Below are 13,531 nucleotides of genomic sequence, written 5' to 3' on the forward strand. Positions count from 1 at the left end.
GAAGCCGCATCCCGCTTGGCCTGCCGGTACCCGTCAGCTGCCTCTGGAGTCCCACAGGCCCGATAGGACTCCTTCTTCAGCTTGACGGCATCCCTCACCACTGGTGTCCACCAGCGGGTTCGCGGATTGCCGCCGCGACAGGCACCGACTACCTTACGGCCACAGCTCCGGTCAGCCGCCTCCACAATGGAGGCACGGAACATGGCCCATTCGGACTCAATGTCCCCCGCCTCCCTCGGGACATGGGAAAAGTTCTGCCGGAGGTAGGAGTTGAAACTCCTCCTGACAGGGGATTCAGCCAGACGTTCCCAGCAGACCCTCACTATACGCTTGGGCCTGCCAGGCCTGGCCGGCTTCCTCCCCCACCAGCGGAGCCAACCCACCACCAGGTAGTGATCAGTTGACAGCTCCGCCCCTCTCTTCACCCGAGTGTCCAAGACATGCGGCCGCAAGTCCGACGACACGACTACAAAGTCGATCATCGAACTGTGGCCTAGGGTGTCCTGGTGCCAAGTGCACATATGAACACCCTTATGCCTGAACATGGTGTTCATTATGGACAATCCGTGGCGAGCACAGAAGTCCAACAACAGAACACCACTCGGGTTCAGATCGGGGGGGCCGTTCCTCCCAATCACGCCACTCCAGGTCTCACTGTCATTGCCCACGTGAGCATTGAAGTCCCCTAGCAGAACAAGAGAGTCCCCAGAAGGAATGCTCTCCAACACCCCTTCCAGAGACTCTAAAAAGGGTGGGTACTCTGAACTGCCGCTCGGCGCATAAGCGCAAACAACAGTCAGAACCCGTCCCCCCACCCGGAGGCGAAGGGAGGCTACCCTCTTGTCCACCGCGGTAAACCCCAATGTACAGGCGCCCAGCCAGGGGGCAATAAGTATGCCCACCCCCGCTCGGCGCCTCTCCCCGCAGGCAACTCCAGAGTGGAAAAGGGTCCAACCCCCTTCAAGGAGACTGGTTCCAGAGCCCAAGCCGTGCGTCGAGGTGAGCCCGACTATATCTAGCCGGAATTTCACAACCTCGCGCACCAGCTCAGGCTCCTTCCCCATCAGAGAGGTGACATTCCATGTCCCAAGAGCTAGCTTCTGCAGCCGAGGATCGGACCGCCAAGGTCCCCGCCTTTGGCCACTGCCCAGCTCACAATGCACCCGACCCCTATGGCCCCTGCTACGGGTGGTGAGCCCATTGGAAGGGGGACCCACGTGCCTTGTTCGGGCTGTGCCCGACCAGGCCCCATGGGTATAGGCCTGGCCACCAGGCGCTCGCCATCGAGCCCCAACCCCAGGCCTGGCTCCAGGGGGGGGCCCCGGTGACCCGCATCCGGGCAAGGGAAAACGTGTTTCCAAAATCTTTTTCATCATATGGGGTCTTTTGAGCCGAACTTTGTCTGGTTCCTCACCCCGGACCTGTTTGCCTTGGGTGACCCTACCAGGGGCATAAAGCCCCGGGCAACTTAGCTCCTGGGATCACTGGAACACGCAAACCCCTCCACCACGATAAGGTGTCGGCTCCAGGAGGGGGTAACGACAACAGTTAACGTTAATTCTAGTGGGGTTTTGACATTACACTATTCCTTAATTTAACTTAATGAATTGCATTTCGAGTGGATTAATATCAATCGAAGCATTCACTGTAAAAAATTGCTGTAATTTTTACAGTAAATTTGTACAGTAAAGTATTGTTTCATGGTTTTACAGTATTACATTGTAAAACGCAATGCATCCTGGGCCATTAGATGGTTACAACTCTTTACTGCTTATTTCACAGTAAAGTATTAGCACGGAAAACAGGCGGCAAGTAATTTCTTTGGATAAAGTGAAAACCGAGGTTTTACTGTATATTTGCCACGAGAGACCAGGGAGGGAGTGAGTGATGGCTGGCGTTGGAGATAGTGATTTTGAATTAACATTAATGTAAGTGTTAACCGAGGTTTTACTACACATTTTCTCCGAGAAACCAGGTGAAATATAGTTCGAATGAACGTTAATGTAGGTGTGTACTGCGCGTTTACTAAATATTCGCACTGAGAAACCAGGCAGGAGTGAGTGATGGCTGGCGCTGGAGAATGCTGTTTGAATCAACGCTAATCTTAACACAATCAAGTATAAAGCTTTTCTGCTAGTTCTAAGCACTGCTACTTTTTTTTCTTTTACAAACAATCGTAAAATCGTAAATATTACTTTCCAGTAATCACTTTTATTTTGAATTTTGTTAGTTTCACGTTGTTAAAATGATGAACTTATAGTAAGTGAAATAATATCTTAATTGCAGTATTATGTTTTATTTCGAAAATCAATTAATTAATAGGTAGTGGTGCGGTTACAACATTAGCCCGACCAACAGTTAACATACTTGAGTTGTTTAGACTGCTACTCCTGTATATTAACCCCATGTCTGTTTTACTTGCCTATAGCTGAGTTATAGTTGTTACTGTTAACTGTTAAAAATTACATGGACCTTTACTGAGCACCTATTACTTAGAGTTAAAACGACTTTAAAATTTAATAAATTATGTATATTTGCAAGTTGTGTAACCATGAATGTAAAACAATATTAGCCTTTACTCAGCATATGAAGCTACACAAAAATGCACCAAACCAATCTTTCATTTGTGGTGTTCCAGAATGTTCACATTCTTTTAGAAAGTTTGCTACATTTAAGTCTCATTTGTACAGAAATCACAAGAAATATCAGCTATCTAGCAGAAGGGCTCAAACAAATGACTCTGTACTAATTTGTCACATTGAAGGTAGCCAGTTTCAGGATTTGAAAGATTTCATTTCTCATTTGAAGGGCCATTTGAAAGAGGGCAGAGAAATTTGTTGTCCTTTTAAGGGTTGTGACAAAACATATAGAGTAAAAACCACATTTGCGTCTCATTTGTCTAGAGCACACAAAAAACGCTCATTTGAAGATGTGCATGATACTGTGCTGGTTAACCGGTGTGAAGTTGTTAGGCCTACACATAGGCTTGATATCTCCGTGATTGATGATGAATATGACAGTAGTGTGCCAGATGAGGGTGATGATGTTCTTGATGTGGATGAAGCACTCTTTTTAAATAATTTGACACTGTTTTACTTAAAGCTTCAAGCTAAACTGCTGCTGCCTGCATCAGTAATTCAAACAATTGTTGAAGAATTCTGTGATATTCACAACCTAGGACAGTCTCATGTATTCTCAAAATTGAAAAAGAAATTGTCATTACTCAACATTCCTGACTCTACCATAAAAAATCTAATTGATGAACTTAAAAAACAAGATCCTCTAAAGACCTGCAACAGGCTTTTACAAACAGATCAGCGCAGAAAGACCATCTTTAAAAATAGCTTTAACTATGTTGAATCCCAGCCCTTACACCTAGGCTTTGATGACTCTGGCAAAGAATGCTTTGCCCAATACATTCCTTTAAAAGAAACACTTGCTGCACTATTGGAGTCAGAATCAGTTAGGAGAGTTTATGAGGAAGTACATTCTTGTCCTACATGCCATGATGTTATGCAAGATATTTGGGATGGGCAGGTCATTTCACAAAACAAGCTGTTTGAAGGTGAAACATCGTCTTTAGCTGTAATACTTTATCAAGACTCATTTGAGGTGGCAAATCCATTGGGTTCAGGGAAAAAAAAGCACAAGGTACTTTCTGTGTATTTAACTTTAGGCAATATTCCACCATATCTCCGGTCAAATATTGATCATATGCAGCTTGTGCTTTTGTGTAGGGAGAAAGATTTTAAACATTTTGGGCAAGATGTAGTCTTCAGTCAATTGATAAGGGATCTTAAGGAATTGGAGGACACAGGCATTGTCTTAAAGGATGGGCGTGTTTTGAAAGGGGGACTGTGTGCTATTGCTGGTGATAATCTAGGCTCTCACAGCATTGGAGGCTTTGTAGAAAACTTTAGTCGGAGTACATATTTCTGTAGATTTTGTGAGATAGACAGAGAAATGTTTCAGTCTAAGCCACTGATAACGGCTACAACAAGAACTCCACAGTCCTATGAGCAGAACCTAAAGGACAAAGAAACCACTGAGAAGAATAGTGTTGGAGGCATTAAATTTGATTCTGTTTTTAACCAGCTTAGGTACTTCCATGTGTGTCAGTGTGTCAGCCTGGTTTACCTCCTTGTCTAGGTCATGACCTCTTTGAAGGAGTAGTATCGTTTGACTTGGCAATATTAATTAATCATTTGGTAAATGAGGAAAGGCATTTTACATATGCAGAACTGAATAGATGTATCACTCAATTCCAGTATCGTGGCTCTGATGCAAATGACAAGCCTCTTGAAATCAACCCTGGCAGTGATAGATTATCTGGACATGCTGTACAAAACTGGTGTCTCTTGAGAGTGATACCACTATTAGTTGGAGACAGAATAGATAATCCAGCAGATAGTCCAGCATGGCAGTTGGTTTTGCTCCTACGACAAGTGGTTAATTACATATGTGCACCACTCATTACCCATGATCAAGTGGCATATTTAAACATTCTAATTGAAGAATATATACATTTCAGAGTTGAGACATTTCCAGAAAATCCTCTCAAGCCAAAACACCACTATTTGTGTCACTACCCTGAGCTCATGATCAAGTTTGGCCCTCTCATACGCTTGTGGACTTTAAGGTTCGAAAGTAAGCACACTTACTTTAAACAGTGTGCTCGAAAATTGCACAATTTTAAAAACCTATGCGCAACCCTAGCAGAAAGGCATCAACTCCTACAGGCATACTTGGGTGCTGGCAGCATATTTCCTCCACTGATTCAGATGAACAATGGAAACGAATTTCACTGTTGTGACTATAACAACAAGATTAAAGAGGCAGTTTCCAGATTTGACTTTGCATCCAACAGAACAATTGTTGCAAATGATGTAACTGTGAAGGGCACTAGGTACAAAAAGGGAATGTATGTCATCATTGGTATGAGTGATAATGGGTTGTTAGTTGGTGGAGTCGAGCTCATTTTGATTCATTGTGATTGCCAGGTATATTTTGTTGTAAAAAGATGTCAGGCTGACCATCTACCTGCTCTGGGTATCCATTCATTGAAAGAATTAGAGCAAGACTCTTCTTTCATGTGTGTTAGGCATGACGACCTGCTTGATTACTATCCTTTAATAGAGTACAAGGTGAATGATTTATCAGTAATAATTCTCCATCACTCATTCCCTGCTTTGTAGTGCAATGCCAATGAATATAGAGGAGATCACTGAGGCAATCCTTACAGCACTACCAAATTTGCATGAACAAACCTTATCATCCATTCTGGAGAAACTGGCCAGTATAGGAGTAGAGCATAAGTCAGACTTGAGTTTGGTTAAAGAAGAGGATCTGCAAGATCACCTCAGACCTATCCAGTGTCGCAAACTGCTGCAAGCATGGAGCACTGAGGGTAATGTATCTGAATGTTTCTAGTATTGTTTGAAGTGTATTAATTAATTTGAGAAACTTTGTCTCCAAATTGTTGTATTGGTAATAATAATAATAGTAATATGTTTATTAAATGAATAACCCCTTTTGTTTATGTTGTTGGTCAAACATAAAATGCTTATATTTGAAACATTGAAATGTTTATGTTTCTACATCATTGTAACTCTTTAGATCAGATGAGGGGTGCAGCAGTTGTGCAGCCAGTGTCCTGTGATGCATCATCTGTGGGCATGTCATGGAGTTCATGTCATCAGAATACCTCTTCCAGCTCCAGCACCCCTTGTCAAACCAGCACATCCTCCACTGTGGATCTTGATACTTGGCCTGACAGTTTCAAGGTGCCATGGAGCAAGATGCCTGCAGGAATCAAAGCAGCAATAGCTATGGAGCGACGGCCAAATCCTCAAGATCGTAGACAAATGGTTAGAATTGTAGTCGATGAAATGAGGCTTACTGATGCTAATCCCTCAAGATCAGACTGCCAAAGTGTTGATGATAGTCAAGAAATACCCCAAGAGTTTTGCAGACATCTTGAAGGATGGTACCAAACTTGGGAGTGGTTATGCTTCACTTGTAAACCAGCTGAAAACACGTGTTGAACACCTGAACCGTGACAATTTTGTGGCCCGACGCAGGAGAGAGAAAAGGCTCTCCAGCTTATCAAGCAATAGCAGTACAAGACAAAGAGGGCCATCAGACCAGTATGGGTGCATCAGGTGGCAGCCTGACTGTCCCCTAGGAGAAACTGAATCCAGTCTGGAAGAGAAACAGAAGGAAATGATAGATCTATACTCTCATGAGGGTTCAGCAGGAGCCGAGAGGGAGCACCTTACCCAGCTCATGCAAACAACATACTATTTACAACGTAAAGCCATAAATGCTAATCCAGCACCATCCATAATGGAGCTTAAAAGCAGCTGGCCATATCTCTTTACACTGAAGGAACTTTACAATCATTTCAAGTTACTGACAGACATCTCTATCCTTGAAAAAATGGAAGCAGCAATTGAGGAAAAAGGAACAATGATTTTGCAGTTTTTTCAGAAAAAGCCTACAAATGAAGAGGTGAAGCAAGTCCTGTCAAAGTTTGATGCCACTGGATCTACCCTCTTGGGACCTTGTGTTATTCTACTCATAATGGCTCATTTCAAAGAAAAGGTGGATGCCCTGATTTTACAAGTTGATGTAAGTGTTTGATTAGATATCCTTTTGTAGTACTAATATGAATCTCTGAAAGCCCACACTGTGTTATTAATGTGAGCGTGTACAACCCACATTTCAGGCAACAGCCACACCTGCAGATGTGGAGGGGTTGATGTCTTTGCCAGATTCTCCAAGACTGATTGTTCAAGGTAGAATTTATTAAATTCTATATCACAACACTACATATTTGTACTGCAAGGTATCTCATTGCCTGTATAAATGTTCATTGATTTTAGGTGAGATGCTGTCTTCGATGAAGTGGATGATAAGCATCGAGGGTCAGGTGGTCATATCTCCACATCCAAACTTTGTGGCAGGTCTGGCAGCTGCCTTTGCCTCATTCTATACTTTCAACTTTGAATACCAAGAAGAAGCTTCCTGCACCCTGGAATTCATCCAGAGGTAAATCATTATTATTATTAAAATACAAGATAAAATTTAGATATTGAATGACATGGAAGCTGTATTTATACATCCATCAGTCTAATGCAGAACTCAGCAGAATTCAATTTATTATCAGGCAGATAAGCTGAATAGTGGAGAGATCTCAGTAAGGTCGACATACTTCTCCAAGAGAATAAAGAATATGTGAGACTGGCATGGATGGTACAAAAGACAGGCTTTATTGTGACTGCATAGACCAACACAGTCTTAGCGCAGGTGGAATGTTCACAGATGTAATGCCAATAAGTGCATACCCATTTGATCAGTGTTTTATGCTGTACTAAACCCTGTCAAAATACAGCCCAAAAGCTTCACTGAGAAAAAAGGCATATTTCAATGCAAGTAGTTGTGTAGGTAGGAGATTAATTTGGTTAATACTTTTAATTTGGATAATGCCATGTTGGAACAATGTAGTTTGGAGGTTGCATGGATGAAATTGTCCACCCCAAAATCAAAAATACGTATTTTTCTGTAGTGCTATAAATCCATCTAGATTGTTTTGGTGCGAGTTGCCAGGTTTTGAAAATATTGGCCATATAAATGTCTGCCTTCTCTTGAATATTATGAGACTAAATGTGTTTAGGTGTTCAAAGCCCCCCCCCCCCCCCCCCCCCCCAAAAAAAAACAGCAATGTCTCTTACCAGAAATCATGACACTGTTACTCAAGATAATCCACAAAACGTGTTGTGAGCAGTTTAATGTAGGATCTACTTTTACTACCCATATTACTGCACACTGAGCGTGAGGCTCTTATGGATGAGTAGATGCTTGCTACCTTCAGCACAGTGATAACAGGTGTCATGTAAAGTTTAGTAGAAATAAAATAGTTCCTACATGAAACTGTTCACAACAAGGTCTGTGGATTTTCTTGAGTAACTGGGTCATGTTTTACACCAAAACAATCTAGACTGATAAATGACACTGCAGGCTATTAAAAAAAATATATATTTTTGAATTTAGGGTGATGGACTAAGAGTGAGGTGATAAATTGATGTGAATGGGGAGGGGGGTTTGAGCATTGATGGGGCGAAGAGCGTAAAAGGTTTACCCTTGATTTTGCAGATGTTTTGTGGGGATCAATCCAAGCACTGGCTCCAAGACCACTGTCAGAAAGGCTCTGAGTAAAACCAGTGGACAGATGGTACAGAAGAAGAAGCAGGCCATGAATGCAAATGTATGCAGTCTCCTAAGGAGGTTAATGGACTTTGATTGGCTGTGTGTGTAGGTGTATGCACTTCTCTGTTTCCCTTACACAGGTGTACACGCACTTTCTTTCACATTAGACACACATGCATTCACACACTGAAGTACTCAAAAATTACATACACGAAACACAAATCTACACTCTCAAACCAACAAATGTAATACACACATTCATAAACTCATACACAAAGATTACACATGCACAAAATTCACACTCAGACACAAGCATTACACGCAGGTGTAAAATGAACTTTTAGATCATTTCGTGGAACACACACACATACACACACCTACACACATATTCTCACTCTCTCTCACAAACAAACTCACACACATATTCATATGTAAACATATGAAGTCCCATACAAACTGTCATTCACATACAAACATTACACATGCACATTTTAGATAACTCTTTTGTGAAAGTAAGAATACATCTTCAAGTTCCTGTTCTTGTTGATTATTATATGCCAATATATATATTTCGCCATGTTCGGATTAAATGTCTCAGTGCTGAGTTGCTTACTCAGAACAACTGACTGCAATTTACTCACTCACACACACATTAACATTACATACAAACCAGGACAAAAGATTACACTCACACACACGCACACACATACGCACAATTGCACTACCTCTCATGACTTTATATGCAGTAATACAACTCAACATGCTGAATGCATGATATTTGCTTAGTTTTTATTTTAGCCATGTTCAGATTTGAGAGATTCAGATTGACAATTTTTCAATGGTGAATTACTGTCAGAACATCTGGCTGAATAGTGTGTCAGATATAAATAAAGGAAAGAGAATCTACCTCATTGCTATTAAGGCTGTTTTCAATACAGTAGAATGTTTCTTATTTTCCAGTGTTTACTGGCTTGGTGTGGATTTTCATCTTTGTAATGTTTTGCCCATTTTACATTAAAATACTAAAAAGTACAATGTGTTCTTTGTTCTGTAGGTTATACAAATGAGATCATGCTATTTTAAATTGCTGTATTTTTACAGAAAATTACTCCAAATATTTTTTACAGTACTTTATAGGCAACTGCAGTTGCCATGTAATTACTGTAATTAATAAAATTATAGTAAGTTAATGTAAATACAGATTTCGGTATTTAACTGTAAAACATGACATTACAGTGGATTACTGTAAATGAGAATTACAGTAAAGTACAATAAATTAAAAAAGTAAAACTCTGTAATTTTTTAAACAGTAAATAACTGTTTTTCTGACACAGTAATGTACTGTGATATCATTCATGGTATATTACTGTGAATTTACAGTTCTTTATTGGCAACTTTTTTGCCAATAATTTACTGTAAATTTCACAAGCAATTTTTTACAGTGTTGCTAGTATTAATGTAAAGTGATTTTGCATTTTGCAGCATATTAAAAAAACATGCATTCCGTGGACGGAGTTGGGGTGGCGGGGTTGGTGGGTGGGGCAGGGGGGGGGGATGGAGTCATAGGTCCCCACCAATGTCCAGAGCAAATCTACGCCCTTGTGTCTGAGTAATTTGGTGATTATTGGTCGCTATTTTGGTACATTAAACCACATTAAGCTTTTTCACATTAAGCGTTTTAGAATGTCCCATTGTTTGGTCCGCGTTGCAAACAAATGACTAGTCGAATCGCAGGATCTGCGACTCGAGCCGAAAAATTCCGATAAAAAGTGTAGATGCGTTAGGGTATGCCTGGCTTTAACCTTTTATCCTTTACTTGTGTGTCTAACAGTGTTTCTAGATGAAAACTTGGATTTTTTTGAGGATCCTCAGAGGACCATACCCTTCAGTGGTGTGTTATACCAAGATGCATCAGACAAGACCATGTATTACTTGGACGAGGACCTAACACTGGTTGTACGGCTAGTGAAAGCGGGAAACAAAGGTTAGCATTTAGCAGCATTACACCTAAAACATCAAAACAGTACATTGCAATACTGATATTCCTGTAATCATGCTAACATGTTTTTTCATGTGCTTTAGGCAGCAATCAGGAGGCCCAGAGGACCAAGAATGAGGGCTTCACGAAAGACCAGACCCTCTACATTATTGAGATGATGAGGGAACATGTTAACGGTGAAGGTGATGGTCCACCAAAGTCCCTGAAGGACCTCCGTGCCTGCTTAAATATGGGCAAGAAGAATAAGAGACAGCTGTGGCTAGACATGGCTGCAAAGCTGGCCTGCCACTTTGAACGGACCTTTTGCCCCGACAAGGTGTTCAGAAAATGGAACACTTTGGTGGAGGGCTATAAAAAGGCCAAGGACAATAACAACTCCACTGGGAGAGGACCCACTCGGTTCATGTTCTATCAAGAAATGGATGAACTCCTTGGAGGCCACCATGATGTGGTTTTTCCAGTGGTGGGGACATCACGGGGGCTGGTAGTCCGCAGGCCGGAGCTGCTTGGCCAGTGTAGTAGACTGCCGGGGGACACACCATCCTGCATCCCCTCCTCTCCGGCAAGCAATGACGCCTCCAGCACAACACCTTCTGCTGAATTCCCAGAATCGCCATCGCCAACCTCAGCTACACCAAGGACACGCAAAAGGAGCAGGGACTGTGATGTATTAGTGTACTTGCGCGATGCAGAAACAGCCCATAACAAGCATCATCAAGATACCATTGCCCTGCTGAGAGCTGCCCAGCAGAGCCATGACAATTTGATGGCTCGCCTGCTAGAGAAGTTGTGATACCACTACTATAGTGTATACCTTTTAAAAAGGTCTTTATTATTATTATTTTTTAATGTCTTTCATGTCCTACACTTATATGGACCATACAATGGTCACTGTATATAGTTTAAGGTTTGGCTTTGCACTTTAATAGTTATTTGCACCTGAAATACTTATCTAAATTGTTTTTGTTAAGCACTGTGATTATTGAAGATCATAAAAAAGTACTGACTACCTGACTCAAGGGCTCATGAGCTGCAATAAAACAGAACAAGAATCACTCAAAAATCATCAACATCATCATCCTCCCTTGGGCACCCTTGTGGATGTTCTGGGCATATGTCTGAATGGCCAATGCACATGTTGTGCAAGAAACAAGCTGCCATGATCACCATGACCACAATGTCAGTTCGCGTGTTCTGCAAGTCACGTAGACGCCTCCACTTGCACTTTAAGCATCCGAACGCCTGCTCCACTATGACCCTCCCCCGGCTGATCCTTGCATTCAGCTGATGTTCTGCCTCAGTGAGTCTCCCATTATCACGTTTAGGTGCACAGATGAATGGGAAGGCCATAGAACACACTACACAGGACAAAGGATGTTCAAGATGGGCCTCATAGAATCCGACACCTGCCCTTACTGCACAAATAATGCACCAGACAATTATATGCATGCCATGTGGGAATGCACAGCTGTTCACCTATTTTGGCAGAGGGTATGCGAAGACTTATCTACGTATTTAGGGTATAATATTCCGGCCTCCCCGAGATTATGCTTGCTAGGCGATGTAAGCAATATGGATCTGGAGGGTAGTGCAACACAAATGGTTCTCACCGCCCTGTGCATCGCCAAGAAAACTATTCTTGTGAATTGGAAATCAAAAAACAATTTGAGTATTAATCAATACAAAGGTCTCTTGTTGGACCACATTAGTATGGAGCGAATGTCTGCTTCCTCCAAGAATCAATTAGCCAATTTCAACTCTCTCTGGTCCCCAATAATTGACTCCATCACTTAGTGGGTGTGTGGGGTCATGGCTTTGCTGTTCCTTGTGTCCCTTGGATGGTGGGGGGGCTCTGGGGGGTGTGGGTGCCGGTGGCTCCATGGGGCTGGGGGCCTGCGGTTCCTGGGCTGGGGGTTGTGGGTCGCCCCTGGGCTGGCGGGGTGGGGGGGGCTGGGGGCGTCTACCCGGTGGGCGCGGGGGGGGCCTGGCGGCCTGGGCGGGGGGCGCCGGCCCTGGCCGGGTGGCTAGGGCCTCGTGGGTGCGGGGTGGGGCTCGGGGCTCCGGGGGGCCCGCTAGTGGGGTGGGGGCCTCGTCCGTGCCGGGGGGGCCGGTCTCCCCCTGGGCGCCCCTTCCCATGTGGGACTGACTGGGGTGTCGCTCTGGGAGCCTCTGGGCATGCTGGCCTCTGGGGGGAGGGCACCGGGGCAGGGTATGGAGGGTATAGGTCCCAGGTCAGTCTGTCTGGTGAGTGTAGGTGTTTGTGTGAGAGCGGCTCGTCAGCGAGGCCTTCGCAGATGAGGCTCCAGATACCCCCCTCGGGTTGGGGCGGGGGTGCTGCGGCGGGGGGGGTAGCACCCCCGTGGGCGTTGGCACCGCGCATCCGGGCGCGTCGTGCTGGATGCCCGCTGCCCTGCTGCATTACCACCTATTCCCCCACAGCCCCCTACAGCCCACACCCACCTACACCACACTCCATATAGGTACTGGGGGGTGATCAGCTAGTCACCCCCCCATCTCTTTTAATTCCACTTTAGACACCACACCCACAACACCACACTGCATCACACAGAGGGAAGGGGGGGGTGACTAGCCACTCACCCCCCTCTGTATTATTTTAATTGCACTTTAGACATACATTCATGTCACACCACTCTTTCACATAGGGCATTGGAGGGTGGGGGGAGCTGTGCAGGTCCTGGGTCGGCTGCCAAAGCAGCCCACAGCTGGACAGCGCGGCTCCCTTCCCCTCTATTTTAACTCCACTTTAGACATTGAGGGCCTGTGGGGGCTGGGGGGGGAGGACCGCAGCTCTGGCTGGGGTATCCATCCCCCACTTGTGTCCCCTCCACATTTTAACTGCACCCTAGCTCCACACACACACCCATTCCCACTGACCAAGGGGGGTGGTGGGCGGACCGGGGGAGTTGGGGGATGGCGGGGGCGGCGGGTGTTGGCTGGCGGGCCCGGGTGCGGGGCGGCGGCGTCCGCGGGGGGCTGCCGGCCTTCGGCGGGGGGCCGCTAGCCTGCAACCTGGGGGGTGGGGGAACAGCCTCTGGAGCCGTCCACTGGACAATTCCAGGGCATCTGCTGTGGGGCCTCGAGATGAGTGTGTGCGTGTGGGCGTGCGTGTCTATGTGTGTATCTGGTGTGTGGGCGTGCGTGTCTGTGTGTGTATCTGGTGAGGGTGTGCGTGTTGGGCGTGCGTGTTTGTATGTGTGTATCCGGTGAGTATGCATGCTCTGTTTGTCTGCATGTATGGCCTGGGACGGGGGAGCACGTCGGTGTTGGGGTGGTGCGGGTGTGGTGGGGTGCGAGTGTTTGGTG

General features: G+C 44.7%; 1 pseudogene; it reads left to right on the top strand.

The window, feature by feature from the left end:
* Nucleotides 1-1,796: 1,796 nt before the first annotated feature.
* LOC140578769 (uncharacterized) lies at nucleotides 1,797-8,387 on the top strand (annotated as a pseudogene).
* The last annotated feature ends 5,144 nt before the right edge of the window (nucleotides 8,388-13,531 follow it).

The sequence above is a fragment of the Paramormyrops kingsleyae genome, chromosome 16 (assembly GCF_048594095.1).
Source record: "Paramormyrops kingsleyae isolate MSU_618 chromosome 16, PKINGS_0.4, whole genome shotgun sequence".
NCBI lineage: Eukaryota > Metazoa > Chordata > Actinopteri > Osteoglossiformes > Mormyridae > Paramormyrops > Paramormyrops kingsleyae.